General features: G+C 39.9%; 3 long non-coding RNA genes across 5 annotated transcripts in view; 2 read left to right on the plus strand and 1 right to left on the minus strand.

Annotated features, from left to right (window-relative positions):
- Nucleotides 1-6,690, plus strand: part of LOC139803934 (uncharacterized) — a 112,408-nt gene extending 105,718 nt beyond the window's left edge. For both annotated transcript variants that reach the window (XR_011729215.1, XR_011729214.1), the window contains 3 exons: nucleotides 1,063-1,247; nucleotides 4,197-4,299; nucleotides 4,708-6,690. This is a non-coding gene — a long non-coding RNA (uncharacterized lncRNA). The remainder of the gene's footprint in view (nucleotides 1-1,062; nucleotides 1,248-4,196; nucleotides 4,300-4,707) is intronic.
- On the minus strand, nucleotides 1-12,864 carry LOC139803936 (uncharacterized). Its single transcript, XR_011729217.1, has 2 exons — nucleotides 12,700-12,864; nucleotides 1-1,945 (listed from the first exon to the last, which is right to left on the minus strand). It is a non-coding gene; the product is annotated as an uncharacterized lncRNA (long non-coding RNA).
- The window catches only part of LOC139803933 (uncharacterized), a 14,531-nt gene continuing 5,210 nt past the window's right edge, over nucleotides 8,908-18,228 (plus strand). The window contains exons 1-6 of one of the 2 annotated variants that reach the window (XR_011729213.1): nucleotides 8,908-9,453; nucleotides 11,330-11,402; nucleotides 12,257-12,393; nucleotides 14,969-15,065; nucleotides 15,421-15,576; nucleotides 16,595-16,811. This is a non-coding gene — a long non-coding RNA (uncharacterized lncRNA). The remainder of the gene's footprint in view (nucleotides 9,454-11,329; nucleotides 11,403-12,256; nucleotides 12,394-14,968; nucleotides 15,066-15,420; nucleotides 15,577-16,594; nucleotides 16,812-18,228) is intronic. The other variant, XR_011729212.1, reaches the window with a different exon arrangement.

An 18,228-nucleotide genomic window follows, 5' to 3' on the forward strand; every position in this document is an offset into this window, starting at 1 on the left:
TTTGACAGCTGAAAAGCCACCCCATTTATCCACTCACATAAAGGTAACAATTTTTAAAAGTTGAATTTTATTTGCAGATCCTTTTGCAGTTTGGGACCAGGAGCAGTAGGTTATTGAGAAATGTTGGGAAGCAAACACATTGTAAAGAGACAATTAATGGAAAAGCACAATCTACAAGGCGCAGAAAAGTTCTATTGCAGCTACTAAGCCCAGGAAACATGTAACATGGTAGCATACAATGTCTTATAATTAATGACACTTTTTTCTCCAGACGACTTCCATGTATAGACAACCACTCTCACCACGCTGTTAAAGATTTCCCAACCTCCCTTCAATGAAAATGTATTCTTTATAGTTATTATTTCTTCATTATTGCTGTTGTTTGATGACTGAGGGTTTGTTGCCTCATGTTACTGCAGACAGGAAAGAGTTGGCAGTTTTTCTGGGTGTTGTAAGTACAAGTTCACATTCAGAAATGCTCCATGCGATGAGGCTTTTCATAGCCATTCACTTTACACCTTTGGCTTGAACCTACCTCAAGAATTTTATGTAAGAGCTGTGTGCCTCACGAATCCCCTCTTTGCAACTGTGTCCAAGGAAAGGGATATTATTCTTCACCAAGCACCTTATGGTTACTTTTAAAAATTACAAGTCCAAGTGTTATTTCTTCAGCAGGAGAGTGGGCTCTGGGTAACTGCACTGACAATGGCTCATGATGTGCTTGGGGACCCCTTCCCAGTGGAGGGCATGGGTGACCTCCTAGGGGCTGGACAGCCCTTGCATGCTGGCCACCCTCAGGACATGCCTGCATTTGTTTACCCAAGTGCTTTCCAGTTCTCCAAATGGGGAGCATGTACTCCATGCTGTTCCTTTTTACCTCTGTGGCTTTATCTAATCACTAAGGACATAGCCAACACCACACCCGAGCCCATAGCTGTGGTATGGCTGATCACAAGTGTTAAGATCTGTGCAGAAATGTTCCTCCTGCACTGTGAGAGACAAAAATAGATGGGAGTTTTATGGATATAAAGCTAATAGTGAGGCTTGTTGCTTTCTTTTCAGTATGCTTTTGGATTTAAATGTTATGGCACAGAAATTCCAGAGAGTGGAAAACACCATTCCTGTTCACAAGTGAGATGTGTGCCCCAGCCTGGTGTTTCCAGCTGCAGATCTCTTCACCTGGGGAAGAACTCCGGCTGCTGCATCACCTCTGGACACGAGTACCACAAGCTGTGTTGAACCTAACAGTAAGGACAAGACAGCCATGTATTTAGCATGGGAGCTTTGGCTTTGTGGTAAGTCAGATATCTTATTATTGTTCTATCATATTTTTGAGCTTCATGTTTAATTCAGGTCAAATCTAAACTGCTAAACAGAACTGTTATGCAGCACACACGTTAGATAAATCAAGTGTGGGTTTAGCACAGCTCTGACCTAGTTACTTCATGCAATGTTTTCTAAAAGCAAGAATTGAAATCTCTTATCTGAACAGGGGATGAGCCTTTATTCCCCTGCCTATTCAGACATTTTGCATACATTTGGGTTCAAAGACTGATGAAACCATTCTGAGTCTTTCACAGGTTTCATACATTTTTGTCTGTGCTGGTAACCCAACCCAATAGTGTATTGGAGAAAAGAATGTCTGCCAGCAGAGGTATTGCAGAGTGATTGTGACACATCAGATTTCAGAAATAGAGTTGGTAAATAGTAAAAAACCTGAAAACATTAAAACCAGCTAGATGTTTTTAAGGAGTAATTCTATTTTTGTTGCTCTTAAAAATAAAAGAGAAGATATTGGCTGGAAAGAACAGACAAATCAAAGATGAAATGCCGAGAAGTTTGAAGGACTCACAAAATACAGATGTACTTTTCTAACTTTTCTGGAGTGCATATTTCCCATTTCTCTTCTTATATATATATATGTATATATATAAAGATGGTGAGTCTGAGAGAGAAAAAGAAAAAAGGTTGTTAAAATTCATTTAATGGTTAATTTAAATTTCAATTTACATACTTTAGAGAATAGATTAACTCTCAATTATTTAAAAAATCAATAAAATAACTATTGGAATGTTTCTAGTCTGTAATTAAATGTTATTTATTGACTAATTTTCATTACGTTTGCTTTTAGAAATCCTGCCAGGTTTTGATTACTATAATGAAAATGGGAAAAGTGAATGCAAAATGAAAATTATGAGAAACAAAATAGAATGTTCTGCATTCAACCTCCCACCTGACCTACTGAGAAAATTAATGCTTAATTAAAATCCCAGTATTAAAGAAATAGCTGTTTTTTGTTATAAAAAGATTATGACAAATTGTGAGGTAGCTGTATTAATAAGTGCTGCAAGGCAGTTAGAAGGCAGATTTCACCAAGAGAGCCAAGTGCTGCTTCTTAGTGCCCTGGCAGGGAAAATGCCAATATCCTAATGGATTGATTTAAGAAGCACTGTGGAATTTGTAACACTTCAAGGATGTCCAGTGTTTGCACTTACGAGGAATATAAATGAGAGATGGAATTAAATGCTGAGAGAGGTGGAGAGGATGAGGATTCAGTCATTCCCATTAGGTGAGTCACTGGGGTGCTGCACTCATTGCAGAAATATTTCTTGTTTTGCTGGACTCCCATGTGCACCAATGCCATTTAATATTTTCCAGAGTTTCCAATTCTATGCCTTCTGCTTGGCCAGGCTCTTTCCTACCTAACCCCACCCTGATTCATCTCTTTTATCTATTGTTTAGCAGGGCACAGGGCACACTTATTGAGGCTAGGGATCAGTGTTAGGCACACAGACTGCTGGATACCTCTTCACACAGTGTGGTTCAGACCATTCTCAGGACTACGCTAGAGGCAGAACATGTCAGAGCCCAACCCTGGATGATACACCATGGTTCCTGTTCCCCACTTATTCTCACAGGCAATAGCAAAATATGACTGTGGCCACTCCCCTTATCCCTAAGCACTCCATCATTTGCTGTCACGGATGATAACAGAGCTTGGAGGGAAGTTCTCAAAAACTTTGCCCTTTCCTGATCTTTCCACATCATGTACATTATGAAAATTCTACCCAGCCAATAGCAACCAGAGACAGGCAAAATGCTGCCTGTGAGTTTTTCATCATTTAAAGGTTTAACAGCTCCAGCTCCTGGCCTTACCGAGCTGATTTTAGACTGTGCTGACATTATTGCTTCTTGCTTTGAACAAGGCAGAACACTGCAGAGAATATACAATTTCCCAAGCAGTCTCTTCAAATCTAGTTTTATTTGAACACTAAATTTGAGTAGAAGCCAGGTTGTCTAACTACTTTTCCTTGGCTCTCTCTCATATTTCCTTCTATAACTCAGAGGCACGTCCAACTTGGATATGGAGGGGAGAAAAAGACCAAGAGTAGATTGGAAGACTGCTTCATTGAGACTCTGCTTTGGCTCCTAGCATTTGTGGCTAATACATAGAAAATAGTCAAGTTGGATTTTTACACTTCATGTGTGATTATGCTGGGCATAATTCTACTGTCACTCATGCAAACATAAATACTGAAACTAATGGAGTTATATGAAAAGAAATCTGATGAAAATGAGAAGAGAATCAGCCCTCCTAGAGATATGAGATCAGATTACTACCACACTTTTATTTACACTAAAACCCTTTTATACCACTCTGACAATCAAAAGTGGTTCTAAATTGGTGGAACAATTTTAACTACTCATTTTAAGACACTTTTATGCTCCCAGAACAGCAGTAAAGGCTTTAGTGTAAGTGCAAATAAACTTCCCTGTTAACAGATGCAAACCATTGCAAGGCAAGTGGGAGAGGCTGCAACCCTCCCTGCTGCCCTCACATCCCTCCCAGCACCACTGCTCCCTTCCTCCCTCACCACAAGCACTGGTACCAAAGGCTTCTTGCTGCCATCTCCCAGTGAGGGTCTTGGTGTTGGACCCTGCAGTAACTGCTAGGTGAGAGATTCTTACTTTGGTCAACTGCTTTCAGTCTTGCCCAAGGAGGTGCAAAATTGTCTCCAGGAAGGCTAATTCAGTTAGGTCCCATTTCTAATCTGTTTGTTAAGAAGTGCATGGTGGGAGGCAGAACATTTCCTTCTCATGCTGGAAAGTCTCCAATTAAACGATTAATTTTTTTTTGGAGTGGGTCCAATTGCTATTGGATGAAATGGTAGTGAAACATCTTTCCTCTTCTCTAGTGGGGAGCCATGTGCTGTGTGAGTCTTTATCCATCTTGCGTCATTCACTGCGAGGCAGGATGAGTACCGTGTGACTGGACTGCATCTAGAGCACAGAACCAAGGTACCAAAACAGATTTGCTGCATTAATCAGGTGAAGACATCCACTGACTGTTGACCAACAGGGTTTGCCACACGTCCAGGTCTGCTCAGTCAGCAGAGAGTAAAGGAAGAGCAGGGAAAAGGCTCTAGCTAGGACTGGGAGTCTCAGCTGCAACAAGCAGCTGCTCCAAAGTTGTTCTTGTGATTCTTCTTGGCAAGAAACTATATAATCAGATTTCCTTAAAAGCAAATCCTTCTTTGCCTTTTATTCTGTGTATCTAACTACATAACTCTTGAATAACATGTACTGCTTTGATGAGTCTTAAAATATAATGGTAAAATTAAATGTCAGATAAGGAAATTCTAAATCATGTCTTCTTAAAAGTATCTGAATCAATAGCTGAAACAGCTCCTCGTTTTCTTGAGCCAGGTTAGGTGATAGTCAGGGACTTTCTCAAACTGATGATGACACTGATGATGATGATGATGGCACTGGGACCCCTTCCCTCACTGAATGCATGGTAAGGGGGATGACATAGTTTAAGAGGCCGAGTTGTTTGCCTGGTGCCTTAAAGAGCCTTTCTAACCCTGAGAGATGACTATAGGAGATAAAAAAAGTGCACATATTATGGACTGAGAAATATGATGCTGCTCCTTATGAATTATTTGTAATTCAGAGCAGAGCAACTGCTTCTTCAGTAAAGTATCTAATAAACACAGTCATTTTAAGCACTGCATATCAAAATTGCTTAACTTTGAGATGGGCAGCAAAAAGCCATAATTGGATAAATACATGTGACTCTTTAAATGCCTGAAGCATAATCTGCTATAGTATTGTAAGAAACTCTTTACACAGTATACATGAAAAAAACCCACAGCTTGTTTACACACGGAGTTCAGCATTAAGAGTTATGCTGTAATTTTTTTGAAAACACTGTACTGCATGCCTCTGATTGTATAATCTGTTGACTCAAATCACAGACTGTCAAGTGGATTTCAAGATTATCCATGTTTGCATGTCAGATTACACCTTTTTAATGAACACAGATTCTATTTTTTCTTCACTCCGTCAATGATTTACTCAGGTTCCTGCCGTATGTTACATGTCACAGGTGAGTACTTTGCTGTCTTGGATTTGACAGCTCTGTATCCAGTTTAATAGTTCTGACATCTCAGCATTGCTGTTAGCACTGAATTACAACAGTGGATATTTAAGCACCAGATTATGCCATCAAATAGCTATTAAAAAAACAAATAACAAGGGCAGGCATTTTAAGAAGGGTCAGTATTACTTTAAAAACATCAGTCAGTCAACAAAGGCATGAAGGCTGATTTAGTGACTAATTAAGCAAAGTTTGCTGAATGTTTATGTCTACCCAGCTAAACTGCAGCTTTATGCATCTGTCTCACTGTGGGCTTTATGCATAATTCACACTCCCTGACAAAACTGTTGAAAAAGGTGTATAGACAATGTATTTAATGAACAGTTTCAACGGTTTGAAGATTAAAAACAGGAGAATTTGTAAACCCATATTCAGAAAGGATGCAGATATCTGCATAAATTACACATTAACTGGTTCTCCAATGTAATTTATGCAAAATAGAAGCAGTATGTAGTACTGTGCAATATTAATATTAATCAGCTCTTTTGAAATCACATTTGTGTCCTGCTGAAGGCAAGCACTCACCTTACATTCAGAGACACAGAAAAAATAAGAGGGTGGTTAGATAAGTACTATGGAAAACACAGTCTTTATAACTTAAAGTCAAATAAATGCATATTGCTAAATGATAGCAGCCGGGTAGTTTTACCTCTTTCCCATTATAATATCACCAGCTCAAAGCACCAAAACTTAAATCCCCTTAAAAATGAGGATTATTTATATAATAAATTGCCTGAAATTGCACATTTTATTGGCTTAGAACCACAGTTTCAAATATGAATCTGATTTGAGCAATAATTGCAAGTTCCTTGTTACTGAAAAGGTAGCTTTGTTTCTCTGTTGGTTTGCTTCCAACATTTATTTCCCCCTTATTTTTTAATAAATTTCTCTCTAGTTTGACTAATGACTAATCCAAGATCAGTAAGAGGAACAGTTTCAGTCAGCAGGTGGGAATTTATATTCCTTTATCCTTGGAAACACAGCAACCCAAATGCAAGCATCAGAAGCCAGTGTTCATTCTATTTTCACACTGTGATTTTTTAGCAAGACCTGAGAGTTTAACTCATGAGTGAACATTTGTGAACGTTCTCATGGAAGCAGTTCTGTCTGGCATGTTCAAGTTATTAACTTTGCTTTGCCTTTTCTAGGAAAGATCTATCTGTTCACAGGCAATGCCCAGCCTGCTCATTCATGGCAATGTTGTGCAGATTAGAAAACTTGCAGCAAATGGCAAAATCTTGCACATGATCTTTGCTTTGATAAGTCTTGAAATTTAATGGTAAAATTCAGCAAGGCTCTTCTCTTACTGTAAATTTCCTTAATTTCAAACAAAATCTTAAGATTAGTTCAGTGTTAGGTTTTCAGGTCATACTCAGCATTGCAGCTGTGTTAAGCAGATCAGAACTACCATGGTAGGACGTGGAAATGGAGAAGAAATAAGGACCAGAAAGCAGCAATCCACATTGGTCATTACTGCAGTTTCCTCTCTCCTGGGCAGATTTAGTAGGCAAGTGATGAGGTTATTCACCAGAAAATTCAATCTGGAGCCAACTGACATTTCATGTGAGTCAGAGCTGGAGCTGGCAGCACACTGGGGCAATATATTTGCAATTAACAAATATTTTAATGGGGACTGGTGTGTCCTTCAATCAGCTGCTCTCCCAGCCTTTCCTGTTTACTTTCTGTGAAGGTTTGTGAGAAGGTTTCTCTGAGCAGATTTCTCTGCTGGCAGGAAGGTGATGGAATAGCAGCTTCTGTCTGTGTTCAAACCTCAAGGACATGGTACTGCCAAACTTTGCACCTCCCAAGCAAGCCCTGTGCTCCTGACGAAGCATCCAATATCCAGGCTAGGACAAGAAATACCACTGTGCAACTGGGACAGCCCAACCTTTACAGCACCTGAGAAGTACAGAATCTTTTGAGAGGAGGATGTGATTAGAACATGAATTTCTTCAGCAATTTCTGTGCTGCATACTATTTTTTAACACATACCATGAAGAAAAAAATATTTTTGTGACTCAAATCCATTTCTGCATAGCTCACAGAGAATACGTCTGTGTGCTATAATAAAGCCCCTTGCATCTATGTGAAAATATTAAACTTGCAATCTTGAATTAAATATCCCCCTTGCTATAAATTGTATGATTGAGAAATAAAAAATGCTTCTGTTTGCTGAGCTCCTCTAGTGACACCCTGCAAAGGTAACTCCCAAGAAAGTATGAGACCATGGCCTGTCACCCTGAGCTATCTTTCCCAGACATGGCACCCACTGGGTCTTCAAGGTCCCAGCAAAAGCAGCAGGGCTTTTCCTTGAGAACTGGCAGCTCAAGAATATTTTCCATGGACCATTTTTACAGTGCCACCTTTGAGCACTTCTAGTGAGGTTCTGCAGGGCAAAAATGTTCAAGCTCACACACTATGATTTCATTATTTCTTTTCAATGATTCTTTTTCTTTCCAGTTCATTCTTTTTTTGGCTTGTTAAGCTGCTGCTTTCCCTGTACCAGGACAGGCTGCACACTGTATTGATTAAGTTGCCTGGTTTTCTCTGTCAGTGACATCCGTCATTTGAATGTGTATCTTTTTTGCTGAATCATCTGTGTATCAAAATGCCTGAGGGTTCAACAACTCTTCTGTTTGAGCTGCATATTTGGTTTCATCCTCTTGTGCTTTTTTGCTTGTATAGCTGGCTACTGCTTCAGCCAACTGATTTTGAAAGGTTGAGGGGTTGCACTGCCAATTACATTTCTGACAGAGAAACATATTCTATAAATTCATTTCCAGTCATTCATGAATGCAATGTATATTGTTGGAGTTAAATGCCTTTTAAAAGGAGAAAAAAATATTTGCAGCATTTGCAACCCAGTGTTGGGAATACCGGGAGAGTTTCCAACCTGGAAGCCAAGCATAAGTAATCAGGAGCCCAATCTGAAGCCCAGTGTCTGTGCTGGAGGAGTGTGAGTGTGTGTGAGGGGGTTTGTGGTAATTGTGAGCAGTGGTGTCAGTTTGAAGGGAGATTTGAAAAACTCTGCTTATTCACTCTTTAGCATCTGTGGAAGCTGGAAAGCCAACTACACAGCCTGGCAAAGAGAGCACAGGTGCAGATTCAATAGCATTTCAAGAGAACACCACATTGCTAGGGCAGTAGCTTACCTCAGAACTGAAGCTGCGGTCACAGATAGCTCTATATATTTATTTTCAATAGGTAAGGATCCAAAACTTTAAGGGATGCTATACAGAAATGCTGATTGTCCCAAATCCTAATTGATTCTAGCAACAGAAACCAGTGTTTTCTCTAGCCACTTCCTGCACTTGGCACCAAGATCCTGTTTGACACCTTTGAAATGCTGCAGGACATTCCTCTTGCATCTTTTGTACACACCTTTCTCTTTACTGGTTATATTTTGTTATTTCAGTGCTTCCATGTTTTTTTAAAAATCTTCCTTCCCCTTCCCTCCAGTGCCTGATGCTGGATGTGTTCCTTGGCAGTTTTGCCTTTTGTGAGCAGCCCATGGAGATTAGAGCAGGCTGGACTGCTGCAATCAGCCCTCCAGAGACCTTTGCTCCCTTGAGCTGAGCTGTAACCAGCATCTGGCCCCACCGTGACCTTGGTCTACTGAAATGACAATGAAGGACTTTTTAATTTTCTTTCTCTCTCTCTCTCTCTCTCTCTCTCTCTCTCTCTCTTTTTTTTTTCTTTTTTTTTTTCTTTTTTTTTTTTTTTTTTTTTTTTTTTTTTTTTTTTTTTCGTTGCCCAGTGTATTTAATACCGCTGTGGATTAGAGAGACTGCTGTAACAGAGAGCGAGCTCAAATGGCATCAGTGTTACCAGTTCAGTGTAGGCAGCTCTGGAAGGGATGCTTCACAGCCGGCCTGGAGCTGAGCAACTCTGCCATCGTCAGGCACCGCTCAGCAGCGCGAAATCTGGGGGAGAAACCGCAGCTGCTCTTCAAATCCTGGCAGCGCTGCTGGGAGGCTGCAGCAGCTCCTCGCTACGGGCACTCTGCTAGAGAGGTATTGTAAGAATTTGTTGCTATCGCAGAAAAATTCCCTGTGAGAAATTTTCTATTGAGTGCTGGAATTTTTTAGATCAAATCTGTGAGGAGAAAAAAATAAATCTCAAGGGAAAGGCTCTTGTTAGTGCTCATGAGCTGACATTTTATCTGATGCCAAGAGAGCCATAGAAAAACATTAGAGCAAAACCACCCTAGGAAGTCTGGCCTGGCCTCGGCAAATACTTTTAAATATTTACAGGGGACTTCTGCAGATCACCTACTGGCTGGTTATATATACAGTCCTCCTAGGGCAGGAATTAAAACACAGGTTGGATGAATAAGGTCACTGAACACTTATCATTTTATTCCTTGGGCCAAGACAGCTAGCAAGGGAAAAAGGGAAAACTGAATCAAAAGACGCATAAAATTTGAACTGAACTCAAAATCTTTTGGAGCTTGCAAAATTCTCTCCTCTGAGGAGAGAAGTGCCCTTGTTTCAGAAGTTCTGTTGTCCCCTGTATTCACCTTCCACCCCACCCAAGTGTGTTGGAGAGGCAAAGCTGTTGTGCCCAGAAGCTTCCCAAAGACACCGTGGTGACCAAGAAACTGACCTGTAGCAGCATGGAGACTCACAGCCCATCACACACAGGCTTGAAGTTCTGTGCAGTTACAAACATTTATATAAAGAAAGATAAAAATCAGATAACTAACATGAAAATTTGTGGTTTTCTTACACTTAGTAGATGGGTTCTTTCATAGCTAATTTCTATTGAGAAGGCAGGGCTCCAGTGAACTGGGCATTATGTAGCCATAAAAACTTGCTGTGTTTCCACAGCATCCCCTGCTTCCTGTGAGTGCTCTGGTTTGTAGGAGTTGTCAGGGGCTTGAGCCACAGGACCATTTGTTGCATTGCTGCCATTTGCAGGCAGGGCAACAGCATTTGTTTTGCTGGTGCTGCTGTGTGCCTTAACTGCTCACAGAGCTGGTGTTGGCACTCAGATCATGGTGCTGTTTAACTCCTGCTAATTATAGAGTCCAAATGCCTGAACAGCAGAGGTGGGTAAGGGTCGAAACAGCCTAGGGGAGAGGCAGGGAGATTCCCCTTCCCGCACACCCTCCACACACTGTGCCTGGGATTTTACCACTTTACTGAGTTCCCAGGGCACAGATGGGGTTGGATTCCCCTCCAGCATGATGGGATGGCATGAGAACACATGGCCATGATTCCCCTTTTATAAGTCACCTTTTGGAAGTCGCCTTTTACTAGAGACCTGACAGCAAAATGACTAAGGTGGATATTACTCTGAAGATTGCTTTTGTTGTTTTACAAGAATAAATTGGATGGGATTTTGCACTTGCAGGTTTGTTATAGAACTGTTGCCTTGACCCAATGTGGAAGAAATGGCACGGTTTCTCCCCTCTTATTAGGGTACATCTGACCTAAAGTGATTCTCACAGCTAAATATTTCACTGTTGGTCTCATGGTTATCACTAGCTAAGATTTGTAGGCTGGTTTTTTGTGTGCAGAACTGGGAATCTTAATCAGACTGAGCTCTGCCTTTTTAGTCAGTCTGTGGACTTCTTTCATGGTACGTGGCAGCTAATGAAGTGAAGCAAGCCAGTTTTCAGAAATCAGAGTTGTTGAATAGAGGTGAGCACCTCTGCTTCAGAATTTTCTATCAGAAAAAGGCTGAGAACTGCTCTTCTGGGAAAATAATTCTTTACTGACCCAAGGCGAGACAGTAAATTCAACTGACAAAATGAAAAGGACCAAGCATGCATCCTGACTGGTATACACAGTGTCTTTTCCTCTGCAAGTTTAACTACACAAAATGTATAAAGGCTGGAAACTGATCCCCATTTCCCCTGTAAATCTCTCCTTTGTGTGTCTTCAGACCACTGGAGCCCGCTGAGGACCCAAAGAGCCTGGGTGGCAGCAGACTCTTGCCCGAGAACAAGAAGACAGTGGTGAGTTTCTAAACAGACAACTTACATCATAGAAACTCATCAACAAAGAGCTGGCAAGAATAAACTTAGAAATGTCCTGAATGGAAATGAGCTTATTCCCTACTGATGTTAATTGTTCATGAAGTATGGATGATAATTACTGTAAATTGAGAAAGAAATCCTTAGAAAATTATCTGTTACATCTCCGGGGTGAAAAGGTCTCAGTTGTGGCACTGAATGATAACAATACATCTTTGATTTACTAGTGATCATCAAACTTTACACCAAAGGTCAGGAATAAGTCTTAAGTTTTTAAGCTATGAGGAAGAAATGCATAAACACTTTAATTTCTTGCCCTGTCACTATTAATTCATTTGATATTCACTGTCATAGCATTGCTGCTAATGAATGTATTTGGTAATAATGTGGATGTCATATATATTTATGCTCTAATCTCTTCCAACGATTCAGCAGGCAAAGCAAGTCAGAAGCTTTGCCATTTTAAATTTCTATAAATTTAAATGGAAAAGAAATCATATTTTATTTCAAAGAAGTAATTAACAAATATATATCACATTTAGCTTCCCCAAATGGAGACCCATCCTGTCACAGAAGAATTAGTACTGAACACAAAAGGACAGGTGTCTGGAATTAATGAAGCCAAAAGGGGTTTCAGAACTTTCAGACTTTCTTTCAGAAGTGACAGGGTCAGACTCTATTCTTAAGAAGTATTAATATGTTTTTATAATTTTATAATTTATATAATTATAAAATGTATAATTTTATAAATATATACTTCTTTGATGCTGGTGTTTTTTTAGCATAGCTAATAAATGTTTTAAATCCCATGTATGTATATTTTTGTGTATGGACAGGATTGAGTCATGAATGGGAAAAAATACTGTCAAGTATCTGTTTCAAATCCTGAATAAACAAGGAATGGACAGAAGAATTGTAACCTTTGCACAGTGGAGAAATTTGTGACTGTATGGGGCCTTAGTCTAAGTGCAAGGTAATCTTGATTTTTTTTAACCTCCAGGTAGTACATATACATTTTGCTGAATCTTTGTGTTAAGGTGATTTTCCACACATTTTAAAATTAAACACAAATACTTTGTAATCCTTTCATAGATATTTTTAACCTGTGCTCTGCGGATCATAAAATGGCATCTCAAAACCTGGTGTATTTTCAGTGAAAGTCAGCAAAAACCTTGCCATTAGTTTCAAAGGCTCTATGACCAGGCTTATAACCAATTCATTACTTTTGTAATTTAGCCATAAGCAATTTCATAATAAAATAAGGATAAGCTGCAAATACCTTTCTCTTCTGAAATGGTGACTTGGAGCAGGAGGCCCTGCACCCCTGAGATCACATAACATGACATTATCAGGCAGCTGCTCAAAGTTTGTTCATGGCACCCTAAATGAACACCTGGAAAACACCATCGTAAGGTCTGCTTTATTACCATGCAACAATACATTGTTCCTCTTATTATTAAAGAGTAAATGAGGAGCAGACAGTTTTATTAATGTGATTTTTCATATCTTTTGATTGTATAAATCCCGCTCCATTAATGCTTTGAGCCCAGCTCAATGGAACTGAGAAGCAGGAGTAAAATAAATGACTACAAATACACTTCAGAAACCACTGCTTTGACCTAAACCACCTTGCCTATAAATCATGATCTTGCAGTTTCAAAACCTGATACAGTATTGCACTAATGGGCCAATGCAAGCACGTGTCCCTGTCATTTCCAAGGATGGTTTCTGGATCTCAGGGAGCCCAGGTCTGCCTGGGGACAGGAGGATTGAAATTTGTTCTCTCCACAGCCCTCACAGGCCTCTTCTCCCCCAGCTGTCTGTGATTTCTGTAATAGTTTCATGACAGCCTTGGTGAATTGATGAATTTGGAAATCGCTGCAGTAGAAAAACTCTGGAGCATTGGTACCAGCCTGAGAACTGGGGTTGCTGGGGGAGGTGTGCTACCCTCTTGCACATTTGGAACTGGGACTGGGTTCAAAAAACCCCACGTTTTCCAGGGGAGAATGAGGTACAGAAAACCTGCATTGTGGTAGTTTTATTTTTAAGATCCTTCCTGTGTTTTCTTCTGAAAAGCTCACTAATTTTCTATGCAGTAATGTGTTTCATAGATTAATTTTATGCTTTTATTAGGAAAACTTAAATGGTTCCTTAAGCCTTGTACAATTTGTTGCCACTTAATTAAGGTGGAAAAGTACCTAGATGTCTGAGTGGTGAATATATTATGAAACAATTTCCTGATTTATACTTTCTCAGTTTATATTTGTAACTTGCTGTCATACCAAATCTAATATATTCCTTTAGTGATGTTCTGAATGACTTTGGAGCCTTTAGCAAGTATTAGATATACAAACAGAAACTGTAATATTTACAGCATACTTATTTGGAAGCTTATGAAATGTCAGCCTTGTCTTTAGTGTAGACGTGACTCGTTGTGAAGGAGTCTTCTGGCTTCCTTTGTTACTAACGTGAAGAATTCATTTTGGCATCTCCCTTTAGGGCTGGTTTCTTTTAAGCCATGATTGCATTAATATCATCTCATGGTGTAACTGATTGAATCCTTTTCACGCTGGGGAAGAATTAGAGCCCAATCTAATTTGCGGCTGACCTATAATCAGCAAATCCATGGAGTAAAAGACATTATTTTCTCTCAACTTTTCTGTGTGGGTATATTAATTTTTATGTTTCATATTCTTGAGGTAACTAAATGCTCCTAAATGAGGAATCATTTCACGTAAATGCCATTTTTACAACAAAGATTTTGCCTGTTTCCAGAGAACAGTGTTACTTAACTAAAAAGGTGGTTTAATTTCTTTTTAAACAAATACATTTTGAGGCAAAAATTATTGTTTTATTGTTATTGCTACTTTGCTCAGATGCAAAAACTTCTTTTCTAGCTCAAGAATGAAAGGACACCTTGATTTTTTTGCAAGTGTACATAAGGCATTTTTTTCATGGTTCAGCTTGTTGCTTCCTTAGATCTATTTACTTTAGGATTAGCAAGATATCAAACATGCTCAAGTTCTAAAAGATTGTTATGATGTTCTTTGAAGTGCTGAAAGAAGTGGGCTTAGCTTCAGCTTTATGAATAAGGTCTGCTTACCACAGTTCAGAGAAACACAAACGTGGCAGGGAGTCACCTGTACGTTTAACCTGGGAGGAGAATCATGCAAGTGATTTACACAAAGAACCCTCCTGATGTTTACAAGGAGTGAGCAGTGCTGACGGATGGCAGGAATTTGATGTGTGCCAATGATGTGAGGCTTACTGAAGGCACAAAGAAATTGGGCTGTGCACGACATTGACAACTGCACAAATATTGCCCAGGTCATTACCACATAATGGTAGAAGAGGTTTTGCAGGGGCTGCTTCCCCTGCTACACAGCCAGCCAAGGCCATAGGTAGCATGGGTACAATCCTCCTTCTGTGAGAACTTAGGCATGCACACTTTCCTATCTATACCTTCAAATAATTAGTTTTACATGTTGACTTCCTGCATTTTGCTTGTTTTTTACTTGGTTTACTGATAACAGACACTTCTCTATTAGTGAAACATAAAGCTTGTGAAGGACAGCAGCACAGTTTGGATATCAGACCCCCCATTTCTTCAGCTCTGAGGTCAGTCATCCTGCTGAGGTTTCTGAGGTAGGTAGGTGTCCTATTTGCCTCCCTGAAAAACCTCTTTTTAGTCCTTAATTCTTAAATATTCATTTAAACCTGAAATCCTTTACATTTTTTTGGTCTGATGATTTTAACTTTCCCCTTTTAGTGATATATATGCCCTGACCCTTCTGAAGCTTGTTAAATTTCTGGACTCAGTGTCTCCCTGAAATAATGAGTCCTGCAGCCTAATTATGTGACAAGAAAATATATTCCTTGGTCATTGGGATTTTTTTTGTCATTTCAGTCATTACATCATGTGGTCATATCCTACCTAGGTGGAAGCTACCTGTGCAACTGGGATTTCAGTACATGCTGATCTCACTGAACTGTCTTTCAGGAGGTGCCAGCGCTGAGAAAGGACATGAGAGAGGAAGAGAAATGTCTGGACTGTATTTAGAAGCCAGGAGTCCCTTGGAGAGGAGCCCCAGGATGGTCCTGCAGCAGGGCAGAGCCTCAGAGGGCACCACATTGCCTGAGCGAGATCATTTTCCAGGTAAACCCTTGAAGTGAGCAGAAAATGAGGGCTCTGACAGCCACCCAGACTTAAATCCATGAGGCTTCCCACAAGACTGTTCAGAAACGAAAAAAGTCACCTACGAATGTTAAGCTTAAAAAAGCAGCAGTACTGATGAGTATTTTTGGCATGAACTGAAGAATCCTTTTGTTCCAGCCACAGCCCACATGCTGATTCAGCTTACCAGCTCTCCTCTTCTCTTCTTTTCCTTTCCCAGGGCTTTCTTAAACACCAGAATCAGGTTGCTGCTTTCTTCCAGCTTGCTTCAGTTGTGTTTTGTAATGATGGTTCATAAAATATTGGCACATACTCTCAACTGGGGGCAATAGTCTGGTCTCAATCTGGATATGACTGTGTCATTTTTTCATGTTTTTGCTGTATTTATTATTCTGATCTACAATAAAGCCTTCTAATACTACTGAACTGATAGACAGGCATCACATGGTAAATGGTAATAAGGCTTTTCAATATGAAATAGTTAGAGTAAAATTGCTTCGTAAAGTCTATCCAGAGCTAAATTCTGCTCTGCTTTACCAGAGTCCCTGCTCAGACTGCTCAGCAGGAGGAGGTGGAAGTTGTTTCCTGGGTCAGAGCTGGTGGTGTCACCTCTACACATTTCACCTGTGTGGGACTTGCTGATCTGAGCTCCAGACAAAAGGCCATTTTAGGTAGAAATGGATCTGGTCTGCATTCCATTTCTTTTCTGCTTAACACTTATTTACTAAATGATAGCTGAAAAATATAGATTTTTCATACTGAATATGCCAGTATTTCAAATAAAGTCAGCATCTCATCTGACTGCACTGTCTAGTATGCTGAGTGGCTATTTGTATCTAGAGAAATTAAACTACAGATTTTTGAATAATGTAAAGGAAACGATGATATGCTATAGGAAAAAGAGGTGGAAGTATTTAAGAAGAGACAGCTTTCAACCAGAATTCAAATATCTTTGCAAATGTTGTGAATTTCCCTGCAATAATCATGTTTTCATTTTCAGATATAATTTATTTGAATACTGCACATGAAGATATTACATCTGCACTGGATGAGCTCTGTATAAACACCAAAGGGGAAAAAGCATCCCCCTGGCAAGTGATGAAGCCCTGAAGAGCTGAGGTAAGCTATTTTCCTGATGAGAGCTCCAGGAGAGCTGATGTTTTCCCCCACTGAGATGTCCTCACCTGCTTTGTTCAATAACATTCACAGAAAATAAGGTTGGTTTATATAGTTTAGCCAGGCTGATTTTCAACTGATGTCCAATATGGCAAAAGAGAATCTCCTCTAGTGCTGATTTACTTCACCTGGGCTGGAGACAGGAGAGGGACATTTCCTTCTGGGAAAGTGGCCTCAAAGAAGCTTCAAGGACGTTTTGGTGATTTTCATGCTCCAAGTGATATCACTGTTAGGTGTTTGTTTGGTTTAGTCATACAAAATCAAAATAATCTTATAGAAAAATCAGGTAGACTAGGCTGTACATTTTTTTTTTCTCCTTTTCTTTGACCTGACTCCTGACAAATTATTTCTAAGTTACACAAAATGGAACCTTTCTTCCTCTCTCTTCAGGTTTATGAAGTTAATTTATGAGTATTTTTAGTTTAGGTAGAAAGAAGTAAGTGTATGCCACCACCCTAAGTACAACTTTGATGGTTTTCTTTCTTGAATTATTATTTTTCATGCAGACTATTTTACATGGTGAATAACAAACTCTGTTCTGCATCTCACAAAGCTTGCCTCCATATGCTCTCAACCCAAACTGCAATGATAGAGCATTTCCACAAAATCATCCCCTCACACTTTCACTCAAAAAACTCTGCAAAAACAGCTGACAGTAATTCATAGTGATGTTTCATTGCCAGTGGCCATGCAACTGCACATTGTCTCTTCTATGAGGAGGTAAGTGCTGGGTAATTTCATGATCATCACATTCAAAACCTTAGGGGATTCTAGCAGAAAGTTTTTTTAAAAAAAATAAAATAATTAAATGGTAAAGCCTCAAATAAAAAGCCAATAAGTTAGCTCAGCTAAGAAAGTTTCAATAAAGATGGATAGCAAGTAATTGTGGAGCCACTGGAGGTCTTCCACCTGCCAAATCTCATGCAAAAGGAAACTCAGCTGCAGCTCATTGAAAGCATCTTAAAGTCCATTTGCCACTGAATTTCCACATGCATTTTGGCCACTGCCCATTTGTGGTATTCATGTGGCCCCCCCTCTGGGCTAGGCTGAAGAGCTTGTTTCCATAAAATCACAAAATGGCAGTGGTTGGAAGGGACCCTCTGGAGATCATGTCAGTCCAACCTCCCTGCTAAAGCAGGTTCACCTAAAGCAGGTTGTACAAGGTAGTGTCCAAACTCCTTGAATATCTCCAGAGAAACAGACATCACAGCCAATTTGGGCAGCCTGTTCCAGTGTAAAATCTTTACTCCTGTCCAGATGAAACTTCCCGTGTTCCCATTTCTGCCCATTGCTGTTTGTCCCATTGCCGGGCAACACTGCGAAGGTTCTGGGCCCATCCTCTTGACACCCAGACTTTGACACCATAGGCTTCCTAGAGAGCCACTGAGGAGGGGTGAGGAACCAAAAATACTATTCCCTGCCTTGGGGATGCACTTTCTGAAGGGACTTGTCTTTTCT

Source organism: Heliangelus exortis, chromosome 17 (genome assembly GCF_036169615.1).
Source record: "Heliangelus exortis chromosome 17, bHelExo1.hap1, whole genome shotgun sequence".
Taxonomy (NCBI): Eukaryota; Metazoa; Chordata; class Aves; order Apodiformes; family Trochilidae; genus Heliangelus; species Heliangelus exortis.